At 34.1% G+C, this 24,874-nt stretch overlaps 1 protein-coding gene across 1 annotated transcript in view; it reads left to right on the top strand.

The window, feature by feature from the left end:
* Positions 1-24,874, top strand: part of LOC115879224 (serine/threonine-protein kinase NLK-like) — a 238,124-nt gene that overhangs the window by 9,218 nt on the left and 204,032 nt on the right. The gene's annotated exons all lie outside the window — the stretch shown is intronic.

Here is a 24,874-nt window from a genome sequence, read left to right as displayed (position 1 = left end):
ACGCAGAATAGCTGGAAAAACGCTTCTGGACAGGGAGAGAAATGAGAGCATAAGAAGAGCATGCAAGATGGAAAATGTAAATGAGTGGGTACTCAGCAGAAAGAAAGAATGAAACGAGCATATCAGCAGAATGGACCACAGAAGGATAGTGGGAGTTGCACGCGATAAATCACCGCTAGGTCGCAGAAGCTTAGGACGTCCACGAAAACGATGGATCGACAATTTGTCAGTCTAACCGGTAGAGACGACGAAACCAAACAGGCGATTCGCCTAGTATGAAGAAGGAAGAAAAAGATATTTTGAGAAAAATGCATTCTTCATAAAAAAATTTGCTTGTTCTAAAATGGTTAGTCCCGTTCATACTTTTTATTAAGTTTTCATACTGTTTTAGAGTAAATAAAAAAACATGAAAATATTATTGAATTTTTGCTAAGCCCGCGGTTACATTTGACGCGGGTCCGTGCGTTTTTTTATACGTGCGAGCTCTGACTGATTTACTCGTACGACTATTTTATTTTAGTGGTTACATTAGATGCGCGTTCATGGTGTCCTGTGTGTCGAATTTGTCAAAACAAGTGCCACTGCTTTGATGCTGTGTGAGGATATAATGTTAAAATAACTACTCATGAAAAGAAGAAAATTATTATTATTTACATATATGCAAGAAGAGGAGAAGAAAATATGTAAAACATTTCTTGAATTAAAACAGCAACCGGTCAAATTTTTTGAATATTTTAGGAGGTCTCCATCAACATTAATATATCCCAAATAAAATTAAACTTATAGTATTCAAAAATATTCAAATTTTTCGGGAATGTATTGGGATCAGAGAAGAAAAATTTGAACGCTCTGACGTGCACGTATTAAAAAACAAACCAGTTTGTTTGCATCCGACCAACGGAAATTAACGTACGTGCACGGTAGGGTTCCCAACTTGAGCATCGGCGATTCCGGGACAATTATTTTTAAGCTTTTAAATAATTGAAACAAAACATTAAATATTAGAAATTAAAATATATTATGTGTGTAGTACACACTTTTTTAGTTTCCAGGTCCCGGCCAAGGCAAAACTTTCGCCGGGACAAACTTTCTGATTCCTGGTTTGGTTTGGGAACCGTAGTGCACGGACGCGCAAACTCCGATGCAATGTAACCGCCTGCGTAGATAGCATTTGTTTGTTTTTTGCTGCGTGCACGTCCGTGCACGTACGACCAAAAAAACGCACGGACACGCATCCAATGTAACCACGGGCTAATTCCTAAAAATAAAAACGCGTTTCTATGATAATACAAAAACTTCGTACTGAAAAATACATTCTCAAAATATCAATAATAAAAAAGTTTTTCCTCTTGTAAAGACAATCCGTGGACATACTGTAGTTAATATAACATAAAACTAGATTTCTAAGAACCGTATTTATTATTAAACGATCTAGCCTGTTTTCTAAACTAAACCTTGAGATCTCGGTCCGTCTAAATTTGGTCGAAAAGCGACAAGAGCATTTTGAAATCCGTGTTTCAACACGTCCTCAAATCGTCAGGTAGAGAAGTTTGGCCGTCAGGTAGAAGTTTTTTAGGAAATACAAACTAAAATTCGTATTAAATGCTATATAGGTAAACTGGTTTATTTTCAGTTTATAGGGAACATCATGAGAGTACCTCGTATCCTTCTAACACAAGGCTTTAAAACTCAAGAAATGAAAACTTTTCAATTTTCTTTCACATGTCATCAAATCGACTCCTTTAGGTAATTGATGAGAAGCTTCCACATTCCACATGTTTATGATTTGGGTTGATGCGGGGCTGTATTAGCTGATGCTAGTAACCGTATTGGGTGCTGATTTGCATGTTGATATAGTAGTACGAGAGCTAGCAACGTCGGAAAACAAGTATTTTAAGACGTCTGGCTCTTTGATATATCTTTTACTATGCTCTCTAGATCAGCATGCGGCCCGTCTGGCTGCCGGTAAACGTTGCGTTCCCTACTGCGCATTAAAAGAAGATCCTATATTTTTATTAGTTCTTTAAATTCTAGTATTGAATATAAATCGAACATGTCTCCATAGCGCAGTGCGTAGAGTTTGCGACCACGAACCGATGATTCAGGGTTGGAATCCGGGTCAGGGCAAAGACTTTTTTATTTTATTTTCGTTTATATTCTGATAGTAAAGTATTCAATATTTGTTTTTTTTTGAATCACCAGAATTTAATACTTTACTTTCAGGATATAAACGAAAACAAATTAAAAAAGTTTTTGCCCTGGCCCGGATTCGAACTCTGAATCATCGGTTCGTGGTCGGAAACTCTACGCACTGCGCTATGGAGACATGTTCGATTTATATTCAATACTTGAATTTATAGGACTAAATTACGAGTAATAAAAAATATAGGACCTTCTTCCGATGCGCAGTAGTGAACGCAACGGGTATCGGCCGCCAGACGGGCCGCATGCTGTTCCAGAGAGCATAGTAAAAGATATATCAAAGAGCCAGGGTCTTAAAATACTTTCTCGAAAACGTTGCTAGCTCTTAGACTATAGTTTTCTGATGTTTGATGCTCGGTTTGATGTTGATTTGTATAATATATTCTGAGGAGAATTTATTATTTTCTTAGTACTGAGTACTGTCATTTTTTGCTAATTGTGAATTACTTTCTTTCTATTATTATAGATAGCTGATCCATTGTCAATAAGACAGACATTACGATTTTTTGTTTGAAAAATAACAAAAACCTGAATGTTGGTGATTGAAATGTTATTTTTATAAAGGTATTGTTCAAATAATTAATGGAATTAGATTTTTACAACCGAGTGCTATCTTAATTTCCGGTCTGTGTACCGAGGAAGGTATGGTTTTGTTTTTCAAGCAGTTCGAAATTAACAATTCCAAGTGTGACAGAGCGTCGACCAAAAAAGAATTTCGTAAGGTTAAAGTTCTCATTTTCTGATTACCTCACGTATTTGGATATTCTCTGGCTGTTACCGAGGTTATTGTATACGTAAAATTTACGTTTTTACGACACCGATTTGTTATTTTTTACATAAAAACCTATTACGAGGGCAGTTTGAGAAGTTACTTCTATTTCTTAACATAGTCTCCTTTTAGCTTTAGCTCCTAGCGATACATTTAGTCTAGCATTTTTCCAATTTTTTTGTTACTTCCAATTATTAGGTTTGCTTCATGATACAATAAGGGTTAGATAAGTTCCTTGGCGGTCGCAAATCTGTTCTCCGCGCGCATGACGTCACTGACGTCATGACGGTAGTAATTTTCTGTTAAACTCCGCCAACTCGCAATATCTTCTCTCAAAAGATCCCTGACGGTGGCAAATCGGTTCTCAGCGCGCATGACCCCGGATACTAATTTTTTTGTTAAGCTCCGCCCACTACATGCGTAATATCTTATCTAACCCTCCTTGTATCATGGGTTTGCTTAAGGCTTTACCAAGGTCTCAGCCATTTATTCAAGTTTGTAAACAAAAAATAATTGCTGGAAGCCGAAGAACGGTAAACTAATAGGATTGCTCATCCTCATAAGACGTACGTTCGCCTCTTCCCGCGTTTCACCTGACAGTTGTGACGTCATTGTAGTCCTTGTCAAAGCCTTCGTGGCCTTGACATGATAGTGTGTATTATTAGTTGCCTATGGTAAACTTTGATAACTTATTAGTTGCCTATGGTAAACTTGATAAACTATGATAACAGCGGAGGAATTTTGAGTTAATTATTTTGTCAATTTTAAATGTGAAAAAGGTGTCTTTAAAGTTTTTAGAGCTATAGAGTGTATAAATACGTTCATTTTGTGTTGTGGATTGTGACAAAGTGCATACTAAGTGCCCACGATTTTGTTTATTAATTATTTTAAAGCAAAATATGGAAGTATTCTAAAAAGAATGCTTGCAAAAGGTGATGCTGGGACCTGCTGTTCTTAAAAATGCATTATCCGAGTATTTAATACGATTTATACAGTTAATTTTCTATACTGCATACATATAAGGTGTTTAAATAAATAAACTAAATAATGAACGGTAATGAACTTTTGTATTCGGTAACCAATAATGAACGTGTGTGTATTATTGGTTGCCGGATAAGGACTAATAACCATGACAAGGGCTACAATGACGTCACAAAGCGAGTAGTTTTCGCATGCACCTGGCGGACACTTTTGGCTGAATGAGCAGTCCTCTTGCAGGAAGCCAAATCTGGAGAATATGGTGCAGTTCGTAGACCATTCTATGGATTTTTGTCATAATGACTACTCACGTGTGCACCCGTGCATTGTCTTGAGGGTACAGCAGACTTGACCTTTCAGTGTCATTTGTGCTAGTACGGCCACAACAGAATTCAGTAAACCACTTCTTAACCATTGAGATTGAGTCCTCAAGTTTTTTCTTGGTTTCATTGATGTTTTCATACGCAAAAAGTATGCTGAATCGGCGCACCAAATTCCTTTTTTTAATTTTCGTTAAAAATCAGGAAGTTGTGTGCTTCAGTGGTTGTCAGACATAAACTAAATTATGTAGATAGCTCAAAATTTGACAGAAGTCTACCACTGGGCGACAGTTGACAGGAACAGTGTTGCATTTAAACTTACTGCACGAGAAATTCAAAAAGAGTCATTGATTTCTCAAAGTGTCTTCGCGTTATGGTAATATTTTCGTTCTTAGCATATAGTAAGGTATCTTAAATTAATACTAAAAATATATATCAATACTTATCGAACTAATGTTGTAACTATTAATGTAAATATGGTACCATATTCCTACAATTTTCACATTTCCGTACAAGTGCGCCAATATTGTAAATATAGACGGTTTAATCTTATCAAATCGACGTTAATACATATGATAACGTAAGCTATTTTGCTGTTCAATGTAAATGTTTTAGGGGTTAAAAGACTTATACCGGGTGGTTTTCAGTAGTGGCTCACCGCTCTACCTTTTTTATTTTTTCGGATAAAAAACGAGATTTGTGATGTTAGTATGACATCGGTATTGATTTTGACGTATTCAATTTTTTTCGGGCACTTCCTATTTCCCCGAAAATTACTACAACTTTTGATTTTTAAATTATAAATTCAATATTTTTTTACTTTATTTGATAGAAAATGCCGTTCTGAATAGAATGGCATACCATATGTCAACTTTTGATATTTTTAATTAAAAAAATAGTTTTTTGAATTTCAATCTAGAGTGCCATGATTGTGTTGCTTATTAAAACCACTAATTTTTAATAAAGGAGTCTTGGAAAAATAGATTTCATTGTGTGTTTTTCGTGTTTTCTAGGCCAGTTAAAAAATATATAGCCTATATCGTATTTTTACATTTTCTCAAATGGAACGAGGGTTACTTATTATCATATTTAGTAAAGCATTTTTTTACGAATAATTTGGTTCCACATACTTGGGATTTCGAGGCAAATTGTCGTTGTATTTATTGTTCTGGCACTCTAGATGGAAATTTAAAATACTATTTTTTAACCGAAAATATCAAAAGTTGACATATGATATGCTAATGTCATTTTCTTTCAAATAAAGTAAAAATATACCTATTTATACCATTTAGAAATCTAAATTTGTGGGAATTTCCGGTGAAACAGAGGAAGTGACCGAAACTAATTGAATATGTGAATCAATCCTGATTTATGTCGTACACTAACATATTAAATCTCGTTTTTTTTATCCGAAAAAATAAAAAAGATACACCTAGGGGTGAACCACTTCTGAAAAACACCCGGTATATTTTATACTGTGATTTTCCCAATGCGGATCGATACTGTATAGCGACGGCTGCGATATTTTGGCTAGATATTCGGCATTTCTCCCCCATCAGCCCTGCTACCACTACGGACAAAAGGCTCCGAAAATAAACGGCCAGTGGCGGCGTGGAGCCGGTTCCGCCACGGTCGGAGGCGTGCCTAGTCAGCAGCAGCGGCGGCGGCGCTGGGTCGACGTCCTTGCCTTCGCGTTCGCTGTATGATATAGTTTGTATTTTATTGTGTTTTACCTTCGGTGGTACAGTGAACCTTTGCATGCGCTCCTGCCTGCGAGAGAGACAGGATCGTCGCACCGAGACCGACCGATTTTTTGTGCGTCATCCTCCTCCTCGACGATGGGGTCTTTCAGTTTTTTCTGTGGCTTCTTTTTTCTTTTTTTTTTTCGATTTTAGTTTTGAGGACTAGGTATCCGATGGTTTTGATTTAGGAGATTCACATTCAAGGTATAATTATTATTTATTGATTTTATCACGACCCAAATTTTCTGTAGTTTTTAATGGTTATTTTTTTACCTTTATAATTGTTGTTTTTTATTTTCTGTGGTTTCTTTTTCCTTTTTTTTTGGTTTAGATTTTTTAGATTTTAGTTTTGAGGTAGTATAGGTATCCGATGGTTTTTATTTAGGAGATATACAACATTCAAGATATACTTATTGATTGTCAGGAACCAAATGTTCTGTAGTTTTAGGTATACGATTTTTACTTTAAAATTTTTTTGAGGCTTAGCTTAGGTATCTGACGGTTTTGTTTTGGCAGATATTTACCCATTCAAGGTATAGGTATAGATTTTCAAAATTGAAATTTACTATATTTCTTTGGGTTTTTTTGTCTAGATTTTTTGGTTGTTTCTCTTTTCTGTTTTTTTTTAATTGTAATTTTTGAGGCTTATGGGCATCCGACGGTGAGTCTTTTTCTTCTAGGTTTTCTTTAGTTCTTTTTATTCGAAACTTATTGTAGTTTTTGTTTGCTGATTTTTTTCTCATTTTTTTGTCTCGTTTTTTATTCTTATTTCCGACGGCGGAGATGTCTATCCATTCAAGAGAGATACCAGGGACGGATACAGAGGGGGGCCTATGGGGCCCAGTCCCCCCTAAAATCAATAAATTGGGTTAAATGTTCGGTTTTTGGGCAAAAAACTGCGCCCTGAAAAGCATATTCTACATTACTTTTTATTATACGTACTTTTTATAGTTTTTATTATACAATATATGTGAAATTTACGATATTTTTTTATTCTTTTTTTTTGGTCTAGATTTTCTTTTTGATTCTTTCTCTTGAAACATTACTGTGTTTTTTTGCTTATTTGTTCTGGTTAATCTTCTGGTTTTAATTTCTTTAATAGGTTCTTTAATACTTAGGTCTTTTTGAAGTTTAGGCATCCAACGGTGAGCCTCTTTTTGTTTAAGATTTTCTTTGGTTCTTTTTATTGGAAATTTACTGTAATTTTTCTATTCTTATTTTTTTGTCATCTTCTGGCCTTGATTTTTGGATAGTAATTTTTGAGGCTTAGGTATTCCACGGTTTTGTTTTAAGAGAATATATATTCATTCAAGGTATACCTATAGATTTTTAATATTAAAATCTCTACTGATATATAAAATCCTTAAGTGACTGACATACTGATTAATCACGATCCTGCTCAAACCACTCAACGTAAGAAGCTCAATTTTGGCATACAGGTTGATTCTAGGGTGTAGAGGTTCGATAAGAAGGGACTTTTCGAAATTCCAGTTCCAAGTGGGTGAAACCACCCCTCAAATATTACAATATTTTTTATTTAAAAAACGGTCAAGTTTCCGGAAAAATGCTTAAACACGTATATTTTATTATGTTTTTTACATATTTTAAGATTTTTTAAAAATGTATACAGGGTGTTTCGAAAAATCTGGTCATTGATTAATCACGATCCTGCTTAAAACGCTTGACGTAAAAAGCTGATTTTTGGAAAACAGATTGACTTTAGGGTGTAGAGAGGTTCGATAAGAAGGGATTTTTCGAAACTCGAATTCTAAGGGGGTGAAACTATCCCTCAAATATTAAAATATTTTCTATTTAATAACTGGTGAGTTTTTCGGAAAAACTCTTAAACACGTATATTTTATTTTGTTGTTTTACATATTTTAAGATTTTTTATAAATTTATACAGGGTGTTTCATAAAATATGACCATTGAGTAATAACGATTCTGCTTAAACTGCTTGACGTTTAAAGCTGATTTTTGTCAAACGAATTGACTGTGGGGTGTAGAGGTTCGATAAGGAGGGGTTTCTCGAATCCCAAATTCCAAGAGGGCGAAAACGCCCCCCAAATATTACAATATTTATTATCTAAAAAACGGTTAGTCTTTCGGGAAAACGCTTGGACAAGCATAATTGATTTGTTTTTTTTACATATTTTTTGAAATTTTTTAAAAAATCATACAGGTTCCAAAAAGTTGGGTAATTTCTTAACCACGATTCTGCTTAAACTGCTTGACGTAAAAAGCTTATTTTTGGCAAACGGATTTTTCGAAAGTCAAATTCCAACGAGATGAAACTACCCCTTAAATATTACCAAGTTATATAATAATATCGCCATATTGTTTTTTCTCATGCTAACATAAATGTGAGAAAATTTTATCCAGTTTGTATGTTAATGGAAATTCTTGCTTTGCTTTATCATCAGCATTACAAATGATTAATTCGACGCGAACGAAGTCGCTGGTACACGCTAGTTTAATATATTTTTTTTTTAATTTGTTTTTGGTGGTATTGTGAAGATTTGCATGTGCTTATGCTTAGTCGATGACGTTATTTAATAATTTTTTTTGCCTCTTTTTCCTTTTTTTTTGATTTTATTGTTTTTTATTGTTAATAAGAGGATTTACTTGTTTAGTTGTCCGATATGTTTAAATTAAAATGGATGTCCTTGTTTGCGTGTACTCTATGATATATTTCGTATTTTATTGTGTTTTACATTTGGCGGTACAGTTATTACATACTTGGTTATTGGTCATTAAGAATTAATCTCTACCTACAGATTATTTTATAAATATATTAAATATATTGAACTTGGATACCTGTAATTTTTTTTATTAAGAATTTTTATAGCGATAATAAAAGTTTACCGCGTATAAAATGTTATGGAAATCTTATACACGTTCTACTGTTGTTAGGTTAGAAATTACCATAAAACATTATATGCTTTTTTTCTTAGTATTTAAGTCATGTATGTAGTACTGTTGGTGTTAAATGGTTATGTGATATCCAGAGAATTCTAAGATAAGCATACCAACGATATAATGTTTCTACATTGGATATGGCTGACGGAATATTACGTATTTATGTGCATTTGTTTTTTAAAGATATGTGGTTAAAGAATTTTCTTACTCTACCATAAGAAAAAGTAAGATTGTTTGATTAGAGAAAACAATGAAATAGACATTTTTATTTCAGTTGTTTTTACATTTACAAAATAAGCTGCTCCACTTCCATCATGAAGCCTCTTTCTAAAAATCATAAGAAGTCCGAACGCAATGTGTTTTTTTCAGATTTATAGACTTTAGTATTAAAAAAAATAATGTCAAGGAGTGTAGCGACATCTTTCAGGGAAACTAACAACCGCTAAAGAGTAAAGGCCGGGACACACCTATCATGCACGTTTCCGATCCGGCTCCGGTCCGATTTTGCCCCAGAAGCGGATCGCTGTGGGATTGGAAATGGTGAATACACACATGTCATACATGCTTCCGACTCCTTCACGTCGGTGAAAAATCCCGGATGTTATATAAACGAACTTTCTGGACACAAAAATAATGTTTCAGTTAGTTATTGTGTTTATGGTTGAAAAATAAATTAGTTAAGAACCACGGAACCCGTAACAATAAAATAAACATAGAAAAGCACACAAAACTCACAAGAATTCAAATTTGTTAAAAGAAATGTGAACAAAACTGACAAATAAAGTATTGATTGACGTAGCTTACACAATTAATTCATGTAAAATATTTTTATTTTATTATATATTTTATTATAAGGATTGAACTGGAACGTTGAGTGAACGTCTATTATTGTGATCGTGTATCACATATTATTTTTGTTTTTATTTCTATCCTGCTTATGGTTATTATGTTTCCATTTTACAGATTGAGGAATTTTCGGAATTTACGTGGAAAGGTATGCGACGGGGAAATGTTTGAAAATCTGGCTACGTCGGCAGAGAACCGAATCGGCATACCATTGGCCGTGCATTAAAGCTTAAATCTATTTCTAGCTGAACGGAACGGCTTTTGTCGCGCCGATTTAAGTACCCTCTGCGTGCGATCAACGCTCGTTTTTGTTCGCCACGGTACCACTCTGTGCCTTCGGAAAGCTTAACGTGTTTTCCGATACCCGATTACTCCTTGCCGAATAATGAATCCTTTTCTCAATTAACTTTAGGCTGATGTTACGACAAATTTGTTCCTAAGAATTCGTAAAAAAGCTTATAAAAAAGAAAGTACATTTACTTTAAGTTAACTTCTTTTTTGCGCTTGTGTATATAGCTTCTTTCCAACATACAAATTTTTACCGTCCTAGAACGGTAATTGGGATCGCCGGTATTGACAAATTAACAAAATGAAATGCGAGTTGGTAGGTATACGGGTTTACGAATTTTGGATTTTATTGAGCGCAAATTAAGAAATTACCTTTGCTTTATTGCGCAAAAGTTCTAAATAATCTTCAGTGATATACACAGATTCAGTATCACTGTCTTCTTCGCTACTCATCATATTTAGTCCGAAAATAAAGAAATCTTTGTTTAAAATATGTATACAAACGAGAAATACCAAATAAAACTTGAGAGATCAGCAAATAGCCAAAAAAAGTTCGCTAAAAGATTCTCTCGTGGTTGGAACGCATTTTCCCCACTGCGCAGACCGCACTACAGGCGTTACCGTACCGAGAATACTTATTTGCTTTGTTGGAACGAACCTTAACATTAAATTCAATTTTAGGAGATAATATTCTGTTTCATACAGTTTACATAGTGCGTCCAAATAGACTAAACACACTATAACTAAATCCATGACTTAAGCTACCGGCTACACTATTTAATAACTATTTGGTATACTTTGTCTGCGTCGAAAAATTAAACATTTCTTGTTTAAAAAATACATTTTTGTTTGACAAATTAGCACGTATAGTAGGTACTTGAAAAATACCATAATTTCCTCTAGTGTTTTGTTTTTGTGCATTTGGGAATATATAAAATGTAAATATTCAAAACTAACTATGAGTCTATTTTTGTAGTTGGCTAAAACTCATAAATTATTATTTGGAACACACTTGACCATCGGTCGAATTCAAGGGTCAGAACCACAGGTCAGAACGGTTATCTACCTACCTGTTTTCTGGCTGGATTTATACCTACAATATCCTCCTGTCTGGGCAAATGCTTAAAAGTTAGTTTTTAAAACAACACAAAAGTGAGCAATTTAAAATATAAAAATATGTCACCAGAAAATAATTTTTATTTATATAATTTGCGATTGGTAACATAACCATAAAATGATCTACATTATAATATTTTATACATTTTTATATTATCTACTTATTCAAATTAAATTGGTCTTGTCGATAATGGAATTTTACGCTGATTACTTTATACCTTGATAGAGCTATATGTATAATTTTCATATATTTTTGTGAAATTAGTCTGGGAGATATTAATGATTATCATGCACAGCTCATTTTTATTACTTTATTAAATTTAACATCTTGTACTTTGTATGTTGGGCTACCAAGAGTCAATTATAGTAAAACTAAAAATAAACTTTTATGTTTTATTTTCCATGTCGGATGCTAATATTGGTTGGACTACTTTTCCATGTCGGATGCTAATATTGGTTGGACTACTAATGATACTTGGCTGCCTAGTGTCACTTACTTAAACAGCAGCTCAGTTATTTATAAAACTACATAACTAAAAATTTATAATTGAAATCGACAAGAATGTTTTTTAATATATATTTATCTAGACACCTTATATATATTTTTTAATTAAAAATAATTAGAATTGAAATCAAATGAAATGGTGTGACTGAAACTATAATCGACTGTTTTGGAAATATTCGCGTACTTATACAAATTTTAATGCTAAAACAGAAATGAAAATGCATAATTAAGTCAGTTTTTTAGTGCAGCTGCTTGAAGTAATTAAAATTGTAGTTGTTTGTCTACGAGGACATTATTCTTACTCATATTACAAATTATCGTTATAAGTGTCAAATAACCTACTTAATTGTATGGTACTGTAATTAAATTTAAACTTTTGAACTAAGAAAATATTGTTAAATTTTATTATGTTTATGTTTTATAATTTCCCACAATTTTTTAAAGAATTTGAGTGCGTGTTTTTGGATGAAAGAAGAAATAATTTGGTAAAACTTTTGAAAACTTTTTTAACATAAAAATATTTTTGAAGATATTTCACACAATTTTATGTTGTTTGCCTCGTCTTTTTATATTATTTATTTTTGTTCTCTAAGTTTAATAAATTCGAAACTGTCTCGTTTTATTAATTAATTTTTATCACTTATCCAAATTTATACTTACCTACTATAAGGTTACTACAGCGGCACATACAGAGGGGGGGGGGCATGGGGCTCCGGACCCCCCTAAAAACTGTAAATTGTGTTAAATATTAGGCTTTTGGGTTAAAAATGGCGCCTAAAAACAAATTCTATATTACTTTTTTGATTTGCCCCCCCCCCTAAAATAAATTCCTGTATACGCCACTGGCTTACTACAATAAAAAAAATCCAGTTGTTGAGAAATTTGGTACACCTCGTATGGTATTTATAGAATAAAATGAATATAACGCAACCGCGATAACAAAGTCACATATCAGTAAAGAGGATGGCATACTTTTTCCCGTAATAACATTATCTACCCTTTATGTTACTCTGCAAACATCAATATCCACAGCAAATTTATTTGCAAAAAAACATATATCCCTGGTGGGAACAGTGTTAATTGCGGTTGAGTAATTATATTTTTGGGGATTCATTGGGGTCGTGAAAATCATATTCTAATTAAAATCGAAATTTAACACACGGAAAACCGATTTTTTTCACGGGAATTTTTGTATATCTATCTGATCTGAATTTTACTTTTTTTCTATCTGGGTTTCAAAAATGTTTTCAAAAATGAAGCACATAGCAGATGATTAAAAGTTAATTGTAGATTTTGTAATCATCTGCTGATGATGGTTAGCGGAGCGTACCTTTTTTTATGCCGCCTTTATACGTGCCTTACATTTTTAAATAGTGTTTTTGTGTATTAATGTAAATGAGAGTGAAATTTGTTATGTTAACACAATTGTACCGTATTATCGAAAAAACAACGGCGTCAAAGACGGCTGGGTAATGACAATCGACGATAATTTTGGCGAGGCCAATCTCGAGACGTCATTTACTAAAGGATTAACACAAAACTTGTCAAATATTAACACACCGCGATATAGATAGATTAAAAAAGGATAGAACGTTTTCAGACACACAAACCTAATTCCAAAAAAAATATATTTTCTCGAATTTTAAACTACACCCTCTTAATATTAAAAACAAATTACAGATAGTAGCAATAAATTACAAGAGTCCATTTCACTAGCCCGAAAAAGTAGCAAAATAAGCTTTTGGCATTTAACGTTTTATGTAAAACTGGCTAGGTATTTTTACACAAATGAGGAAGGAAATTAAAGATAAAGGATTATATTATATCCGTATTGTAGCACATTTTTAGACAACTTCTTTATTTTTAAGATTTTGATGGTCAAACATCAACAAAATATTCCTTATGTTTGGACTAAATTTTCTCGAATATGAAGACTTAATTTAAAATTCCGTTAAAATACGGAAATAGATTGAAGTTTTGCGGTTACAGTGATATATAATTTATATGGTTTTGTAACATATTGCTTGCTATTTTATGGCAAATGCTGAAGCTCTGCAAACTTTAATCAAGCCTTAATCAAAGCACGCGTGTTTGGAATTTTGGGTATGGCTTAACACGACAGGATCGGGCTAAGCCTTAGGCAGATTTCTGAAATATAATATATATTTTTTTCGACACCCGCTTTACCCGACCCCTGAGAGCGACCCGAAAGTACAGCGTAATAGACTCTTAAGGCCAACTGGCAGTAAGCACCATTATAAAAGGAGGAAGAGTACGGACCAAGTAAATGAACTCTTGGGCTTAACCTCGCCAAAGTTATCATCGATTGTCATTTTCCAGCCGTCTTTGGCGCCGTTTTTTTTATCGTTTGGTCATCATCATCAACTAGCTACTGAAGGCCACTGCTGAAAATAGGCCTACCTCGTTTGCTTCTCTAACTCCCTACCTTGACGGCGTTTTTTTTTCGTTCTCTGGAAGTTCCTAATATACCGGGTGCGTCTCAAAAGTGGCTCACTCCTATAACTTTTTTATTTTTTCAGATAAAAAAAAACGAGATTTGGTATGTTAGTATATGACGTCAATTAGGATTCATTGACATATTCATTCATTCCGGAAATGACTACAACTTTTGATTTTTAAATGGCACCCTCGGTATTTTTTTTACTTTGTTTGATTGAAAATGACATTCTCGCTTAATAAAAAATCGTTTTTTAAAATTCAATCTAGAGTGCCATGGCAAAAACACTAATTCTTAATCAAGAAGCCTTGGAAAAATAGATTTGATCGTCTAATGTTTTTAGTATCTTATCCTGGCCAGTTAGAAAATGCTCAAATCGTATTTTTAATCACATCTCAATTTTTTCAAATGGAACGAGGATAGCTCATTAGCATATTTGGAAAACGCATTTTTTACGATTAATTTGATACCACACACTTGGTAATTCGAGTCAAATTTTCGTTACGAACCGTAAGTTATAATTTCAAATAAACAATAAACCATATGCTAAAATATCAAAAGTTGACATATAATATGTAATTCTATTAAGTGTTATTTTCTATAGAATAAAGTAAAAAAATACGGAGGGTGCCGTTTAAAAATCAAAAGTTGTAGTCATTTCCGGTGAAACAGGAAGTGACCGAGAACAATTGAATACGTCAATCAATCCTAATTTATGTCATATACTAACATACTATATCGTTTATTCAACTGAAACAATAAAAAAGTTATAGGGGTGAGCCACTTTTGAGACGCACCCGGTAGAAGCTCAGATAGGAATGCTAAATATTATTAATTTGACTACCTTGATTTTTTTTATGGAAGGGAAGCATTCATTTAATTTAATTTCATTTTAATTTTAATTTCAACAAATGAAGGGTCGGCCGTAACAACGTTGTATATAACAAAAGAAGTGAATGGAATAAATCACGAAAAACGATAAGAGGTCATTTAGGTGATGATAAAACTTCGTATTTAGTATGGTTTACTAAAGTTGCTATAACTGTACTGATTTATAATTTTTAAAAAAGCTTATTACGAAATATCCAACTATAGAGGTCATTATTGTGGAAAATGCATGTAACAACGTTGTATGTTCATGTAACTTACAACGTTGTTACACGTAAGCAATGTATATTAAATTAAAGCAAATTATTTTTTAATAAATTTACTTTATTAATAAAGGTTTAAAGAAAGAACTTACATAACGCAAACATTATTTTCAAAAAACTGGTTTTACAAAATAAAATCTTAGTACTAGATAAATTAGAATATTGCTCTCCAGCATCTCTTGAACGTTTTCTCGCGTTTTGTTTCCAGTTCTCTATATTTAGTTTCCTTTTTTTCCCCTATTTAAGTGGGAAATATCCGCGGGTGAAAGTTGCACCGCCCTCTTACTAAGCGCTTAAACGCACGTACAACGTTATTATCGGGAATGCAAGGCTGGCACTGACTGAAGGTCGCCCTATTGCCAGACATTGGGCAAAATTTTTCGGTTCCAGTTGCGCCAATACATTCAAATATGCTTATAAAACTTTGTTTTAGGGAAACATCACATTTCAGCAAAATGTTACATACAACGTTGTTACGGCCGACCCTTCAAATAAGTCAGTAAATAAAATAGATCATTGTTATAACCGAAAGGTGAATTCATGGCCTATACCATTATCGTAACAAATATTGCAATTCTTATGATATAATTCGTTTTTTTTTGAGTCTATATTAACATCTCTCCTAAGAAAAGGTCACGGTGCGTTCACAACAACACGAAATCGTAGATGTTTACGACGATTTTCTGGGACCGTCCGACTGGCAAACGATAACGTAATGCTAACATGGGTTTGACAGAGAGCTACGCCCACCGAGTGTTAAATAAACCTCGTAGCCACAGGAACCTACGGTTTCGAGATTGCAGATAGGGCAGCGAGGAGCAGGGCCTCGACTCTAGTATGAAATTCACGAAACGTATAGTCGATAGGGGAGAAACATATAAAATATGACTGGCTCGTACCGTATGATTAATTCTTGAGGCAATTTTGAGATTTTAGTATTGAAAATACTTCTGGCCGCGTTTATATGGGACCCATCTTTGAAAAAACGACATGCTAGAAGCAACATGGGTTCAATAACCTGCCTGTCAACACGTACTTAAGTTGATAGAGCCGTTGATGAGCGAATAGGGCAAGGTCGAGTCTGGACCGGCGGATAAAGAAAGCGATATTATTTTAAAAGAAAATATGTCAAGGCATGGGTTGTTCGGTACAGTTTGGCTATTTTAATCTAACTATTTCCGTATGAGAAACAAGGGGCAAATTATACGAGAAAGAGCAGAATCACATAAATAATAAATTTATACTAATTACCATATTTTTTTATATGATTATTATTTTTTTAATTATCAACTTAGGACAAAGAAAAAGCTTGCATAGTTTCCACCGCCAACAGGCGTTAAAACAAATGAATCCAAGGCGTTGTCAAATATTTATTGGGATAAGTTGATAAGTTTTTACCGTTTGAATATTGTTGTAAATAATAATTATTATCATTTAATTAGTGCTAACTTATCAAAATTCACAACACGGCGAAATTTCAACAAAATCGGCCAACGGATCTTTGAAATATTAATAAAAAAATGTCTATTAGGACTTGACACCCTGTATCTTTAAAATTATGCATTTCCGGACACATGTTTATATTAACTTTTTACCTTAAAAACACAAAGAATTACCTTCTGAAGTTGGTCAGATACTTAATTAATAGCCTGTATTTAAAAATGGCTAGCTAGCGATTTTGTAAGTAAAGCTGTTTATTTTAATAGAAAAAAAATACATTTCATAAAAAATAAACAGACCCATAATTCAATTACTATACACTAATTAATTAATTTTAAATGTATCTAAATAGGCACTTTAATAATTGAAAAATGGACATGAGCACTTCTTAGAGTATACCAAATATGTAAAAAAAATCCAATAAAAAAAACATAAATGGCACATTAAAATCTGCATTATCTGAAATCAAACTATAGGTACCTAAACGGCCAATCAGCCAGGCAACAGTCACAAGACGCCGACATCGATAACGCGATGAGCAGTTTTTTCAAGTAGCATTCCTTCAAATAAATTTTTTTGATGTTACGTTTGTTGAAGTTTGATCGGATACAATTTTGCTGCCAGAGATCGATGATTTGTGATGGTTCAGGTTTAGGTTTATGAGATGCATTAAAGGCATCCTAACTGTGTCTGAATAAGATAAATAATTGTGTTAAGGAGAAAACTGTAACGGAGAATCGAACGAAATCTTTTTTTGTGTTCTTTATTTACTATTTGCTTTCAATATGTTGTTGAAATTTTCATACGTTCACGAATATATTTGTTTCTGTATTATGAGTTGAACTTAAATTGAATTTAACATCAAATTGAAGCCTAATAACATTTTTAATAGATATATTTGCTCATCTCTATGTTTTTCTCTACCGATTTTCCAATCACAATTGAAACTGCAATGGCGATTTTTAAATCGCAGCGATTGTAATCTGCGATTGTGATTTTAATATTCACCAAACCAAATTATTTGTAAAAAATTGCTTTTTCTAAATATGCCAATGAGCCATCCTCGTTCCATTTGAAAAAATTGAGATATGATTAAAAATACGATTTGGGCATCTTTTAACCGGCCAGGACAAGACACTATAAAACAATAGACGATCAAATCTATTTTCCAAGGCATCTTGATTAAAATTAGTGTTTTTAACACAGTCATGACATTCTAGATTGAAATTTAAAAAACGATTTTTCAAGCGAAAATGTCAAAAGTTGCCATTCTATTCACAATATCATTTTCTATCGAATAAAGTAAAAAAATACCGAGGGTGTCATTTAAAAATCAAAAGTTGTAGTCATTTCCTATGAAACAGGAAGTGACTGAGAACAATTGAATACGTCAATCAATCCTAATTTATGTCGTATACTAGCATTGGTATGCTCTATCTGGTTTTTTTATCAGAAAGAAATAAAAAAAGTTATAGAAGTAACCCTGTGACTCTTGAGAAACACCCGGTATATTATTGATCGTGGCCTTAGAAAATAATACCTTCTCTATAAGTAAATAATATTAAAGAGAAAATTAAATCGCTGTTTACTATAAAATGTTCAATAGACCACAAAATTACATTCGCACCAATATCGCAAATCGCAACAATCGGTGCAGGCATAGAAAGGGGATATAAACACAATAGACCTTACAGGTTGCAGTGTTTTCCCAGATATTTCCTTAATATTGAGGAAAAAAACGGGTGTAAAATACGAAGGAGACGCTTTAGGGGTCTCCTCTAAGATGGGACTACGAAATTAGAAAACATATAAGAACAAACTAGCATCAAACAACACAACTAATTAACGAAAGACGCAATGAAACCACAATAAACGGTATAAAAAGCTTAATATGATTGTGATAAGATGTAGATATAACATAAACTTTAATTTTTTAGAAATTATGTTGATATATAAAATATACCGACTTTACAATGTTTTAAGGGTTCTCGCGTCTATAAAGATGAATCCACTGCTTCATCAATGACACAATTTCGTTGCAACCACCTCTTGTTTGCTATTTGCGTTTAAGTTTAAGTTTAAGTTTTTTTTTATTCGTGAGTATGAGCTTAGGTGTTGGCGTAATTGATTGGATTTCTCTGGGTGACACTCGGTGAGAGTCGATTTGTTAGTGTGGTCGCTTAGCATAAAACGCCACAACAATTTGTACAGGAGAGTGAAAAAGCTTGTAACACCTCAATAGCACTTTAACATAGAACCGAACGAGTGGTGTTGGAAAGCAATCCATATTGAACATTTTTGAATATTGGATTCAATCGTTCAGAATGTAACATTTTAGAATTAAAACTAAAAGAATTTTGGACTTCCATTGTCTTTATTTTACTTACACAACGTTTCGGTCAGAAGTATCACTGACCGTTATCAAAGTTGTGAAAGGAACATCTGAGAAGATCAGGCGAATAGCTAAGCAGTATAAAATTAAAACTGTGTTTAAGGCTAGGACTACTCTAGGAAGTGTCTTAACAAAAACATAACAGGAATCATCAAACCAAGAAAAAGAGTGCATCTATCAGGTTTATACCATGCGAGTGCGATGAGTCGTATTTTGGAGAGACAAAACGTCCTCTACATGTACGACTTGACGAACATTAAAAAACATACGCAAAGAGATGAAAGAATGAAGTCGGGCATTGTAGATCATGTATGGTTCAAGCACCACAACATAAATTGGTCGGAAGCCCTGGTTGTCCCCAAAGAACCCCATTGGAAAAAAGCGCAAATTTAAAGAGGCCGTATTCGTTTCTAACAATAATAAAATCTTTAGCAATCCAAGTATGGAAATTTCAACAATATGGCAACAACTCATAAAACGCTTCAATGTAGGTATTCTTAGTGGAGAATAGAGGTGGGCCAGTCTGCGATTTTTGTGAAGCTGCTACGCTCTGCGACTGCTCCAATAAAAGCACTGCGACAAGTAGCAGCGATTTTTCGGAGCAATTAACCTATAAATTAAAAATGTAGTTTTATAGGTTAATTGCTCCGAAAAATCGCACTCGATGTTCGGCACCGTTCGTTGCATTTACTAAAAAAGTACAGGACTATAGGTGTGATTATGATAGGCAACATCATCGTCTAGTTTTTATTTATTTATATCGTATGATCGAAAAAAACGGCGTCAGCGATAGCTATGAAATGAAGATTGCTGGCATTTTATATGTAAAATTTATAGGGAATGTTATCGATTGTCATTTCCAAGCCAACTGGACGCCGTTTTTTATTTCGATCAGTAGTGGCGATTTTAACGTCTGTGCAATCGGGGTAAGTCACCGACGGGCCCCAAGCCTCCCGGGCCCTTGCGAACAAGATTCGAACTTTTCCGAACTACGGGCCCCTAGAGCTCTTAAAATCGCGGCTGTACGGTACTATACTGATGTCTTAGTTTGATAGATGTTGCTATATTTTTTAGTCTATTCAGAAGAATTTGAGTGTTTCTAAGTACCAAGCACTTTGCTATAAATATCTTAAAGAGTCTGTTCATTTTCACAGAGTGGTGGCCCATGGTAAAAACTTAATGTTATATTCAATTCAAAGTCGAAACTGTCAAAAAATTCTTTATTAGTGACCGGTTTCGGCTATTTAGCCATCATCAGACCTTAAAAATAGATATAAATAATAAAACTTATATGAATGTATAAGATCAAATAAAAGATTTAGGATATACAACAAAACACAGATACAAAATTAACTAACAAATAAACATACTAACAAGCTAAAAATTACCTTTGTCAAAAACATCTGTTTGTGATTAATATATAATACATAAATATCTTATTTAGATTCATGAAAGAAAAAGCGAACGCTGCAACGTTTCCTGTTCCCAAACTCCCAACAGCTCCAGTCCACAGAATATACTCAATGTACTATGCTCCAGTCGACTGCGACCTGCGACGACTGTGACTGGAACAGTCTGACCGGGCGACGGGGCTAGGAGCATTTTCAGAATTTACACTATTGCCTGCTATTGCTCCTATTGCTACTCACGAGCGCAGATGTCCTAAACTTGTAAACTGCTCCGAAATGTCACTGCGATTTTCTTGGAACTGGAGCAGTCACATACTGCGACGTTGGTGGAGCTGTGACAAAGTAGCGGACTGCGATTTCACAACCCACCTCTAGTGGAGAACCTCATGCTTGACTGCACCCAAATAATTCATGGGTGAATGCTCGGCTCTAGTATATAAGCTCAGTAGTTTTAGGATTTAGTTTGGTTGACACTTGATAACGTTTAGTGATTCTTCGGACCGAAACGTTGTATAAGCAAAATAAGTCCAAATTAGTTTAGTTTTAATTCTGAATCATTGTCTACGACATTCAAAGTAACGATGCAGTTTCAGGCGTCACGAGATGTTTTACCCACATTATTTACATTATATTTACTGTAGCAGTAGTTAAAGTAAAAACGACTAATTCCCGATTTAAAACGACGATATACTTTTCTCATTTCACATTATCAAACATTATTTTTATTCGGAATTCTTAATAATTTCACTCCGATTTCGATAAAGAAGAAAACAACTTCGTAATCGTTAATTAATATCGATCTTAATTTGACGTTACGCGACGTCGCTTCAGTTTTTCTTGAAGACTTTTAAGAAAAAGGGCACGAAACACCGGCTTTCGATGGTGGCTCGCCGGACGGACAGATGGCCCAGGCCTGGTCCTCGCCACCTGCCAAAGTCAACAGCTGGTTGATCGGTGCACCCCCGGCTATGCGGCGGATTCGTGGTGGACTGTGGAGAAATTTTCTTACCGGTATTCCATCGGATGGGTTGGTTCGTAGGGTACTTACTGCCTGTTGCTCGGTGCGGCTAGCGTAAAGTGGACATGAAACCCCTTTATAGGCCGTTTGGATTTTATGAGGTGGCGTTTAACCTATTTCATTGCGACCTTTGTAGGTCTATTGTGGCCGTCTAATCTCTAGGTTTCATTCTCTTGTACATTTTTTGTCAAGTCTAATAACCTGGGATTAGAGTTGGGGGTTGGATAACTTGAAGATAGAATCTTCCGTAAATGTCACTGTGTTAGATCCAAACAGAAAGCAGGTTTAGGAAGATACTACTTACATATTTAAGACATTATTACGCTGTAATGTTCGGGTCGCTCTTAGGGGTCAGGTAAAGCGGGTGTGTGGCCGAAGGAAATATATATTATATTTCAGAAATCGGCCTAAGGCTTAGCCCGATCCTGTTGTGTTAAGCCACACCCAAAATTCCAAACACATTAAGGCTTGATTAAGGTTTGCAGAGCTTTAGCATCTGCCATAAAATAGCGAGCAATTTGTTACAAAACCATATAAATTATTTATCACTGTAATCACAAAACTTTAATCTATTTCCGTATTGTAACGGAATTTTAAATTATGTCTTTATTTTCGAGAAAATTTAGTTTAAACATAAGGAATATTTTGTTGATGTTTGATCCTTTATCTTTAATTTCCTTCTTCATTTGTGTAAAAATACCTAGCCAGTTTTACATAAAACGTTAATTGCCGAACGCTGCTTTTTCGGAGTAGTTAAATGGACTCTTAGAAGGGGTAAATCTGTCTAAACTTTTGTTGTTAACACGTCTATTATATCATTGACATTCTTATATATTGTCATTAGCAAAATAGGATACTTGTTCACCACAATACGCTAAAAATGCTTTACTTTTAACACTGAACTTGCGTCTCGCTAACCATGTTAGCATTAGCAGTTAAAACTGAACTGCTAACATGGTTAGCGAAACGCGCGTCTTATGTTAATATTAAAGTGTTTTTGGTGTATTGTGGTGACGGAGTGTTTTATTTTGTCTTTGTTTCACTAAAGATCCCAACCTCTAAATCAGATTCCAGCCAAATTTCAAAGTCGACTTAAGTTTATGTAATAGTTTAATTGTTTCTTTTTTCTTTTACCATTAGAATTATATCTAAATCATTTTTTTCCTTTCTTGGGTATGAGGTTTTATAATAAATTGAAAGATGGAAAACTTTTTTATTTTGCGACGTTTCGCTCCAACATAGTGGGCTTTGTATAAAAAAAATGCTTTTGCTGTATAAAAAAATGTTTTTTTTTCAGACTGGTACTAGCAAGAAAACTTCAAGTTTTTAGAATAAAGTAGTGTCTGAAAAAAATGTTGGAGCAAAACGTCGCATAATAAAAAAAAGTTTTCCATCTTTGAATTTATTATAAAACCTCATACCCAAGAAAGGGGAAAAATTATATGGACTTAAGTTTATGTTTACTACTGATTCTACTCCCACTACAAGAAAAATAAACATACTTGAAAATGAGATGAGGATACTATGAAACAAGAATAAGCTACTAGAAACAAAAAAAATCTTAAAATTTAAGAGGTTTTTTTTATTTTTCACGGTGTCAAAATCAGTAAAGCCGTTCTTCATTATGAAAAATTTCTATTAAACAATTGGCTTTGGGCATTGACAGCTTACTGTAATTTTCGATAAAAATTATTTGTCTTCTGTCCTACAAAATACTCTTTGGTAGTTTTCTGAGGGAAGCTAACTGAGCTAACTAAACTTTACTCTAAATCTCCATAAAAATTCATACAAAATCCCCTTTGGTAGCACTGCATCTAACTTTTGAGATCAATTAAGAGCGCTACTAACTTGCGCGTCGACTTTGTAATTCCGTTTAAAACCGTATTACCGATGTTATTAACGTTGGAAATTGATCGCTCGGACCGGTTATCGAACGAGTAATCTCCATATACCGGGACGGTATTGTGTCGTTAGGGCCCTTAGATTTATCCGCCATCGATTTTTCTCCTTGACGATTCCATTGTTATCGCCGTCATAGAACGGATGTGGATTAACGTGCGACGAGTAGAACCGTAGATCGCTCACGGTACATTCCCGAGACGGTTTTTTCTTTCGATAAAAGATTTGTAAGTTCGAGTGTACGAGGACCTCTTGTGGATATTTCGAGAAGAGAAAAAGTCGACCTCAGGGAACCAACATAATGAAAATGCTTTTTGTGAACGAGTTTCTTTAGTCGGTCCAAGTCGACATTCATTTAGTTTAATTACTACTAACGATCTTTGTTTAAATATTTGCAGTTATTGATTTAAGAGTCTATTTCGCTGTACTGTTCGGGTCGCCCTCATGGGTCGGGTAAAGCGGGTGTGTCGCTGAAGGAAATATACATTATATTTCAGAAATCTGCCTAAGGCTTAGCTCGATCCTGTCGTGTTAAGCCATACCCAAAATTCCAAACACACGTGCTTTGATTAAGGCTTGATTAAGGTTTGCAGAGCTTCAGCATTTGCCAGAAAATAGCGAGCAATTTAAACCATATAAATTATATATCACTGTAATCACAAAACTTCAATCTATTTCCGTATTGTAACGGAATTTTAAATTGTCTTTATTTTAAAAAAATTTAGTCCAAACATAAGGAATATTTTGTTGATGTTTTACCATCAAAATCTTAAAAATAAAGAAGTGGTCTAAAAATGTGCTACAATACGGATATAGTATAATCCTTTATCTTTCATTTCCTTTTTCATTTGTGTAAAAATACATAGCCAGTTTTACATAAAACGTTAAGCCGCGTCCTCATTGGTAAAAATTTGCGTTGAACCAACTGTTCGTCGCAAATATTTGCGTGCTCGAGGTAAATTGTGCTGATGTGGACGTGTACGTCGCATAAATCGGACGTACGAATTTTCGACGCTCACAACGTATACGCTCCATCGGTTGTCGGTTTTTAAGCGAGAGATCAATGGATTTGTGTCGCATAGAGTTTGCAGCGTGGACGCTTTTCTGTGCGAAGCTACGGTTTGTTTTTATAGAATCTGGTTACGAAATTTATTGGGATAATCGTGGACACATCCATCATGAATAACGATTTAACAATGAAAAAAAATGCGCAGTGTTCATCATTATGAACGGCATATTTGAATTAAATGAAAACCAACCCACACACTACAATAATTCTCGTTGCTCAACAACAAAAAAATATGCAACACAACCTGAGCAGACACGCACAACAAACAACACAAATTTTCGATGGTCGGCTTGTTAAAACTTTGCGACGAAAATTCTTGCGCCGAATTCTTAATTCAACGCGCACGTAAACAT

This window comes from Sitophilus oryzae, unplaced genomic scaffold, assembly GCF_002938485.1.
Source record: "Sitophilus oryzae breed Bouriz unplaced genomic scaffold, Soryzae_2.0 scaffold_1067_pilon_pilon, whole genome shotgun sequence".
NCBI classification, from domain to species: Eukaryota; Metazoa; Arthropoda; class Insecta; order Coleoptera; family Curculionidae; genus Sitophilus; species Sitophilus oryzae.
The sequence above is the reverse complement of the archived record's forward strand: the minus strand, read 5'-3'. Positions and strand labels throughout refer to the sequence as shown.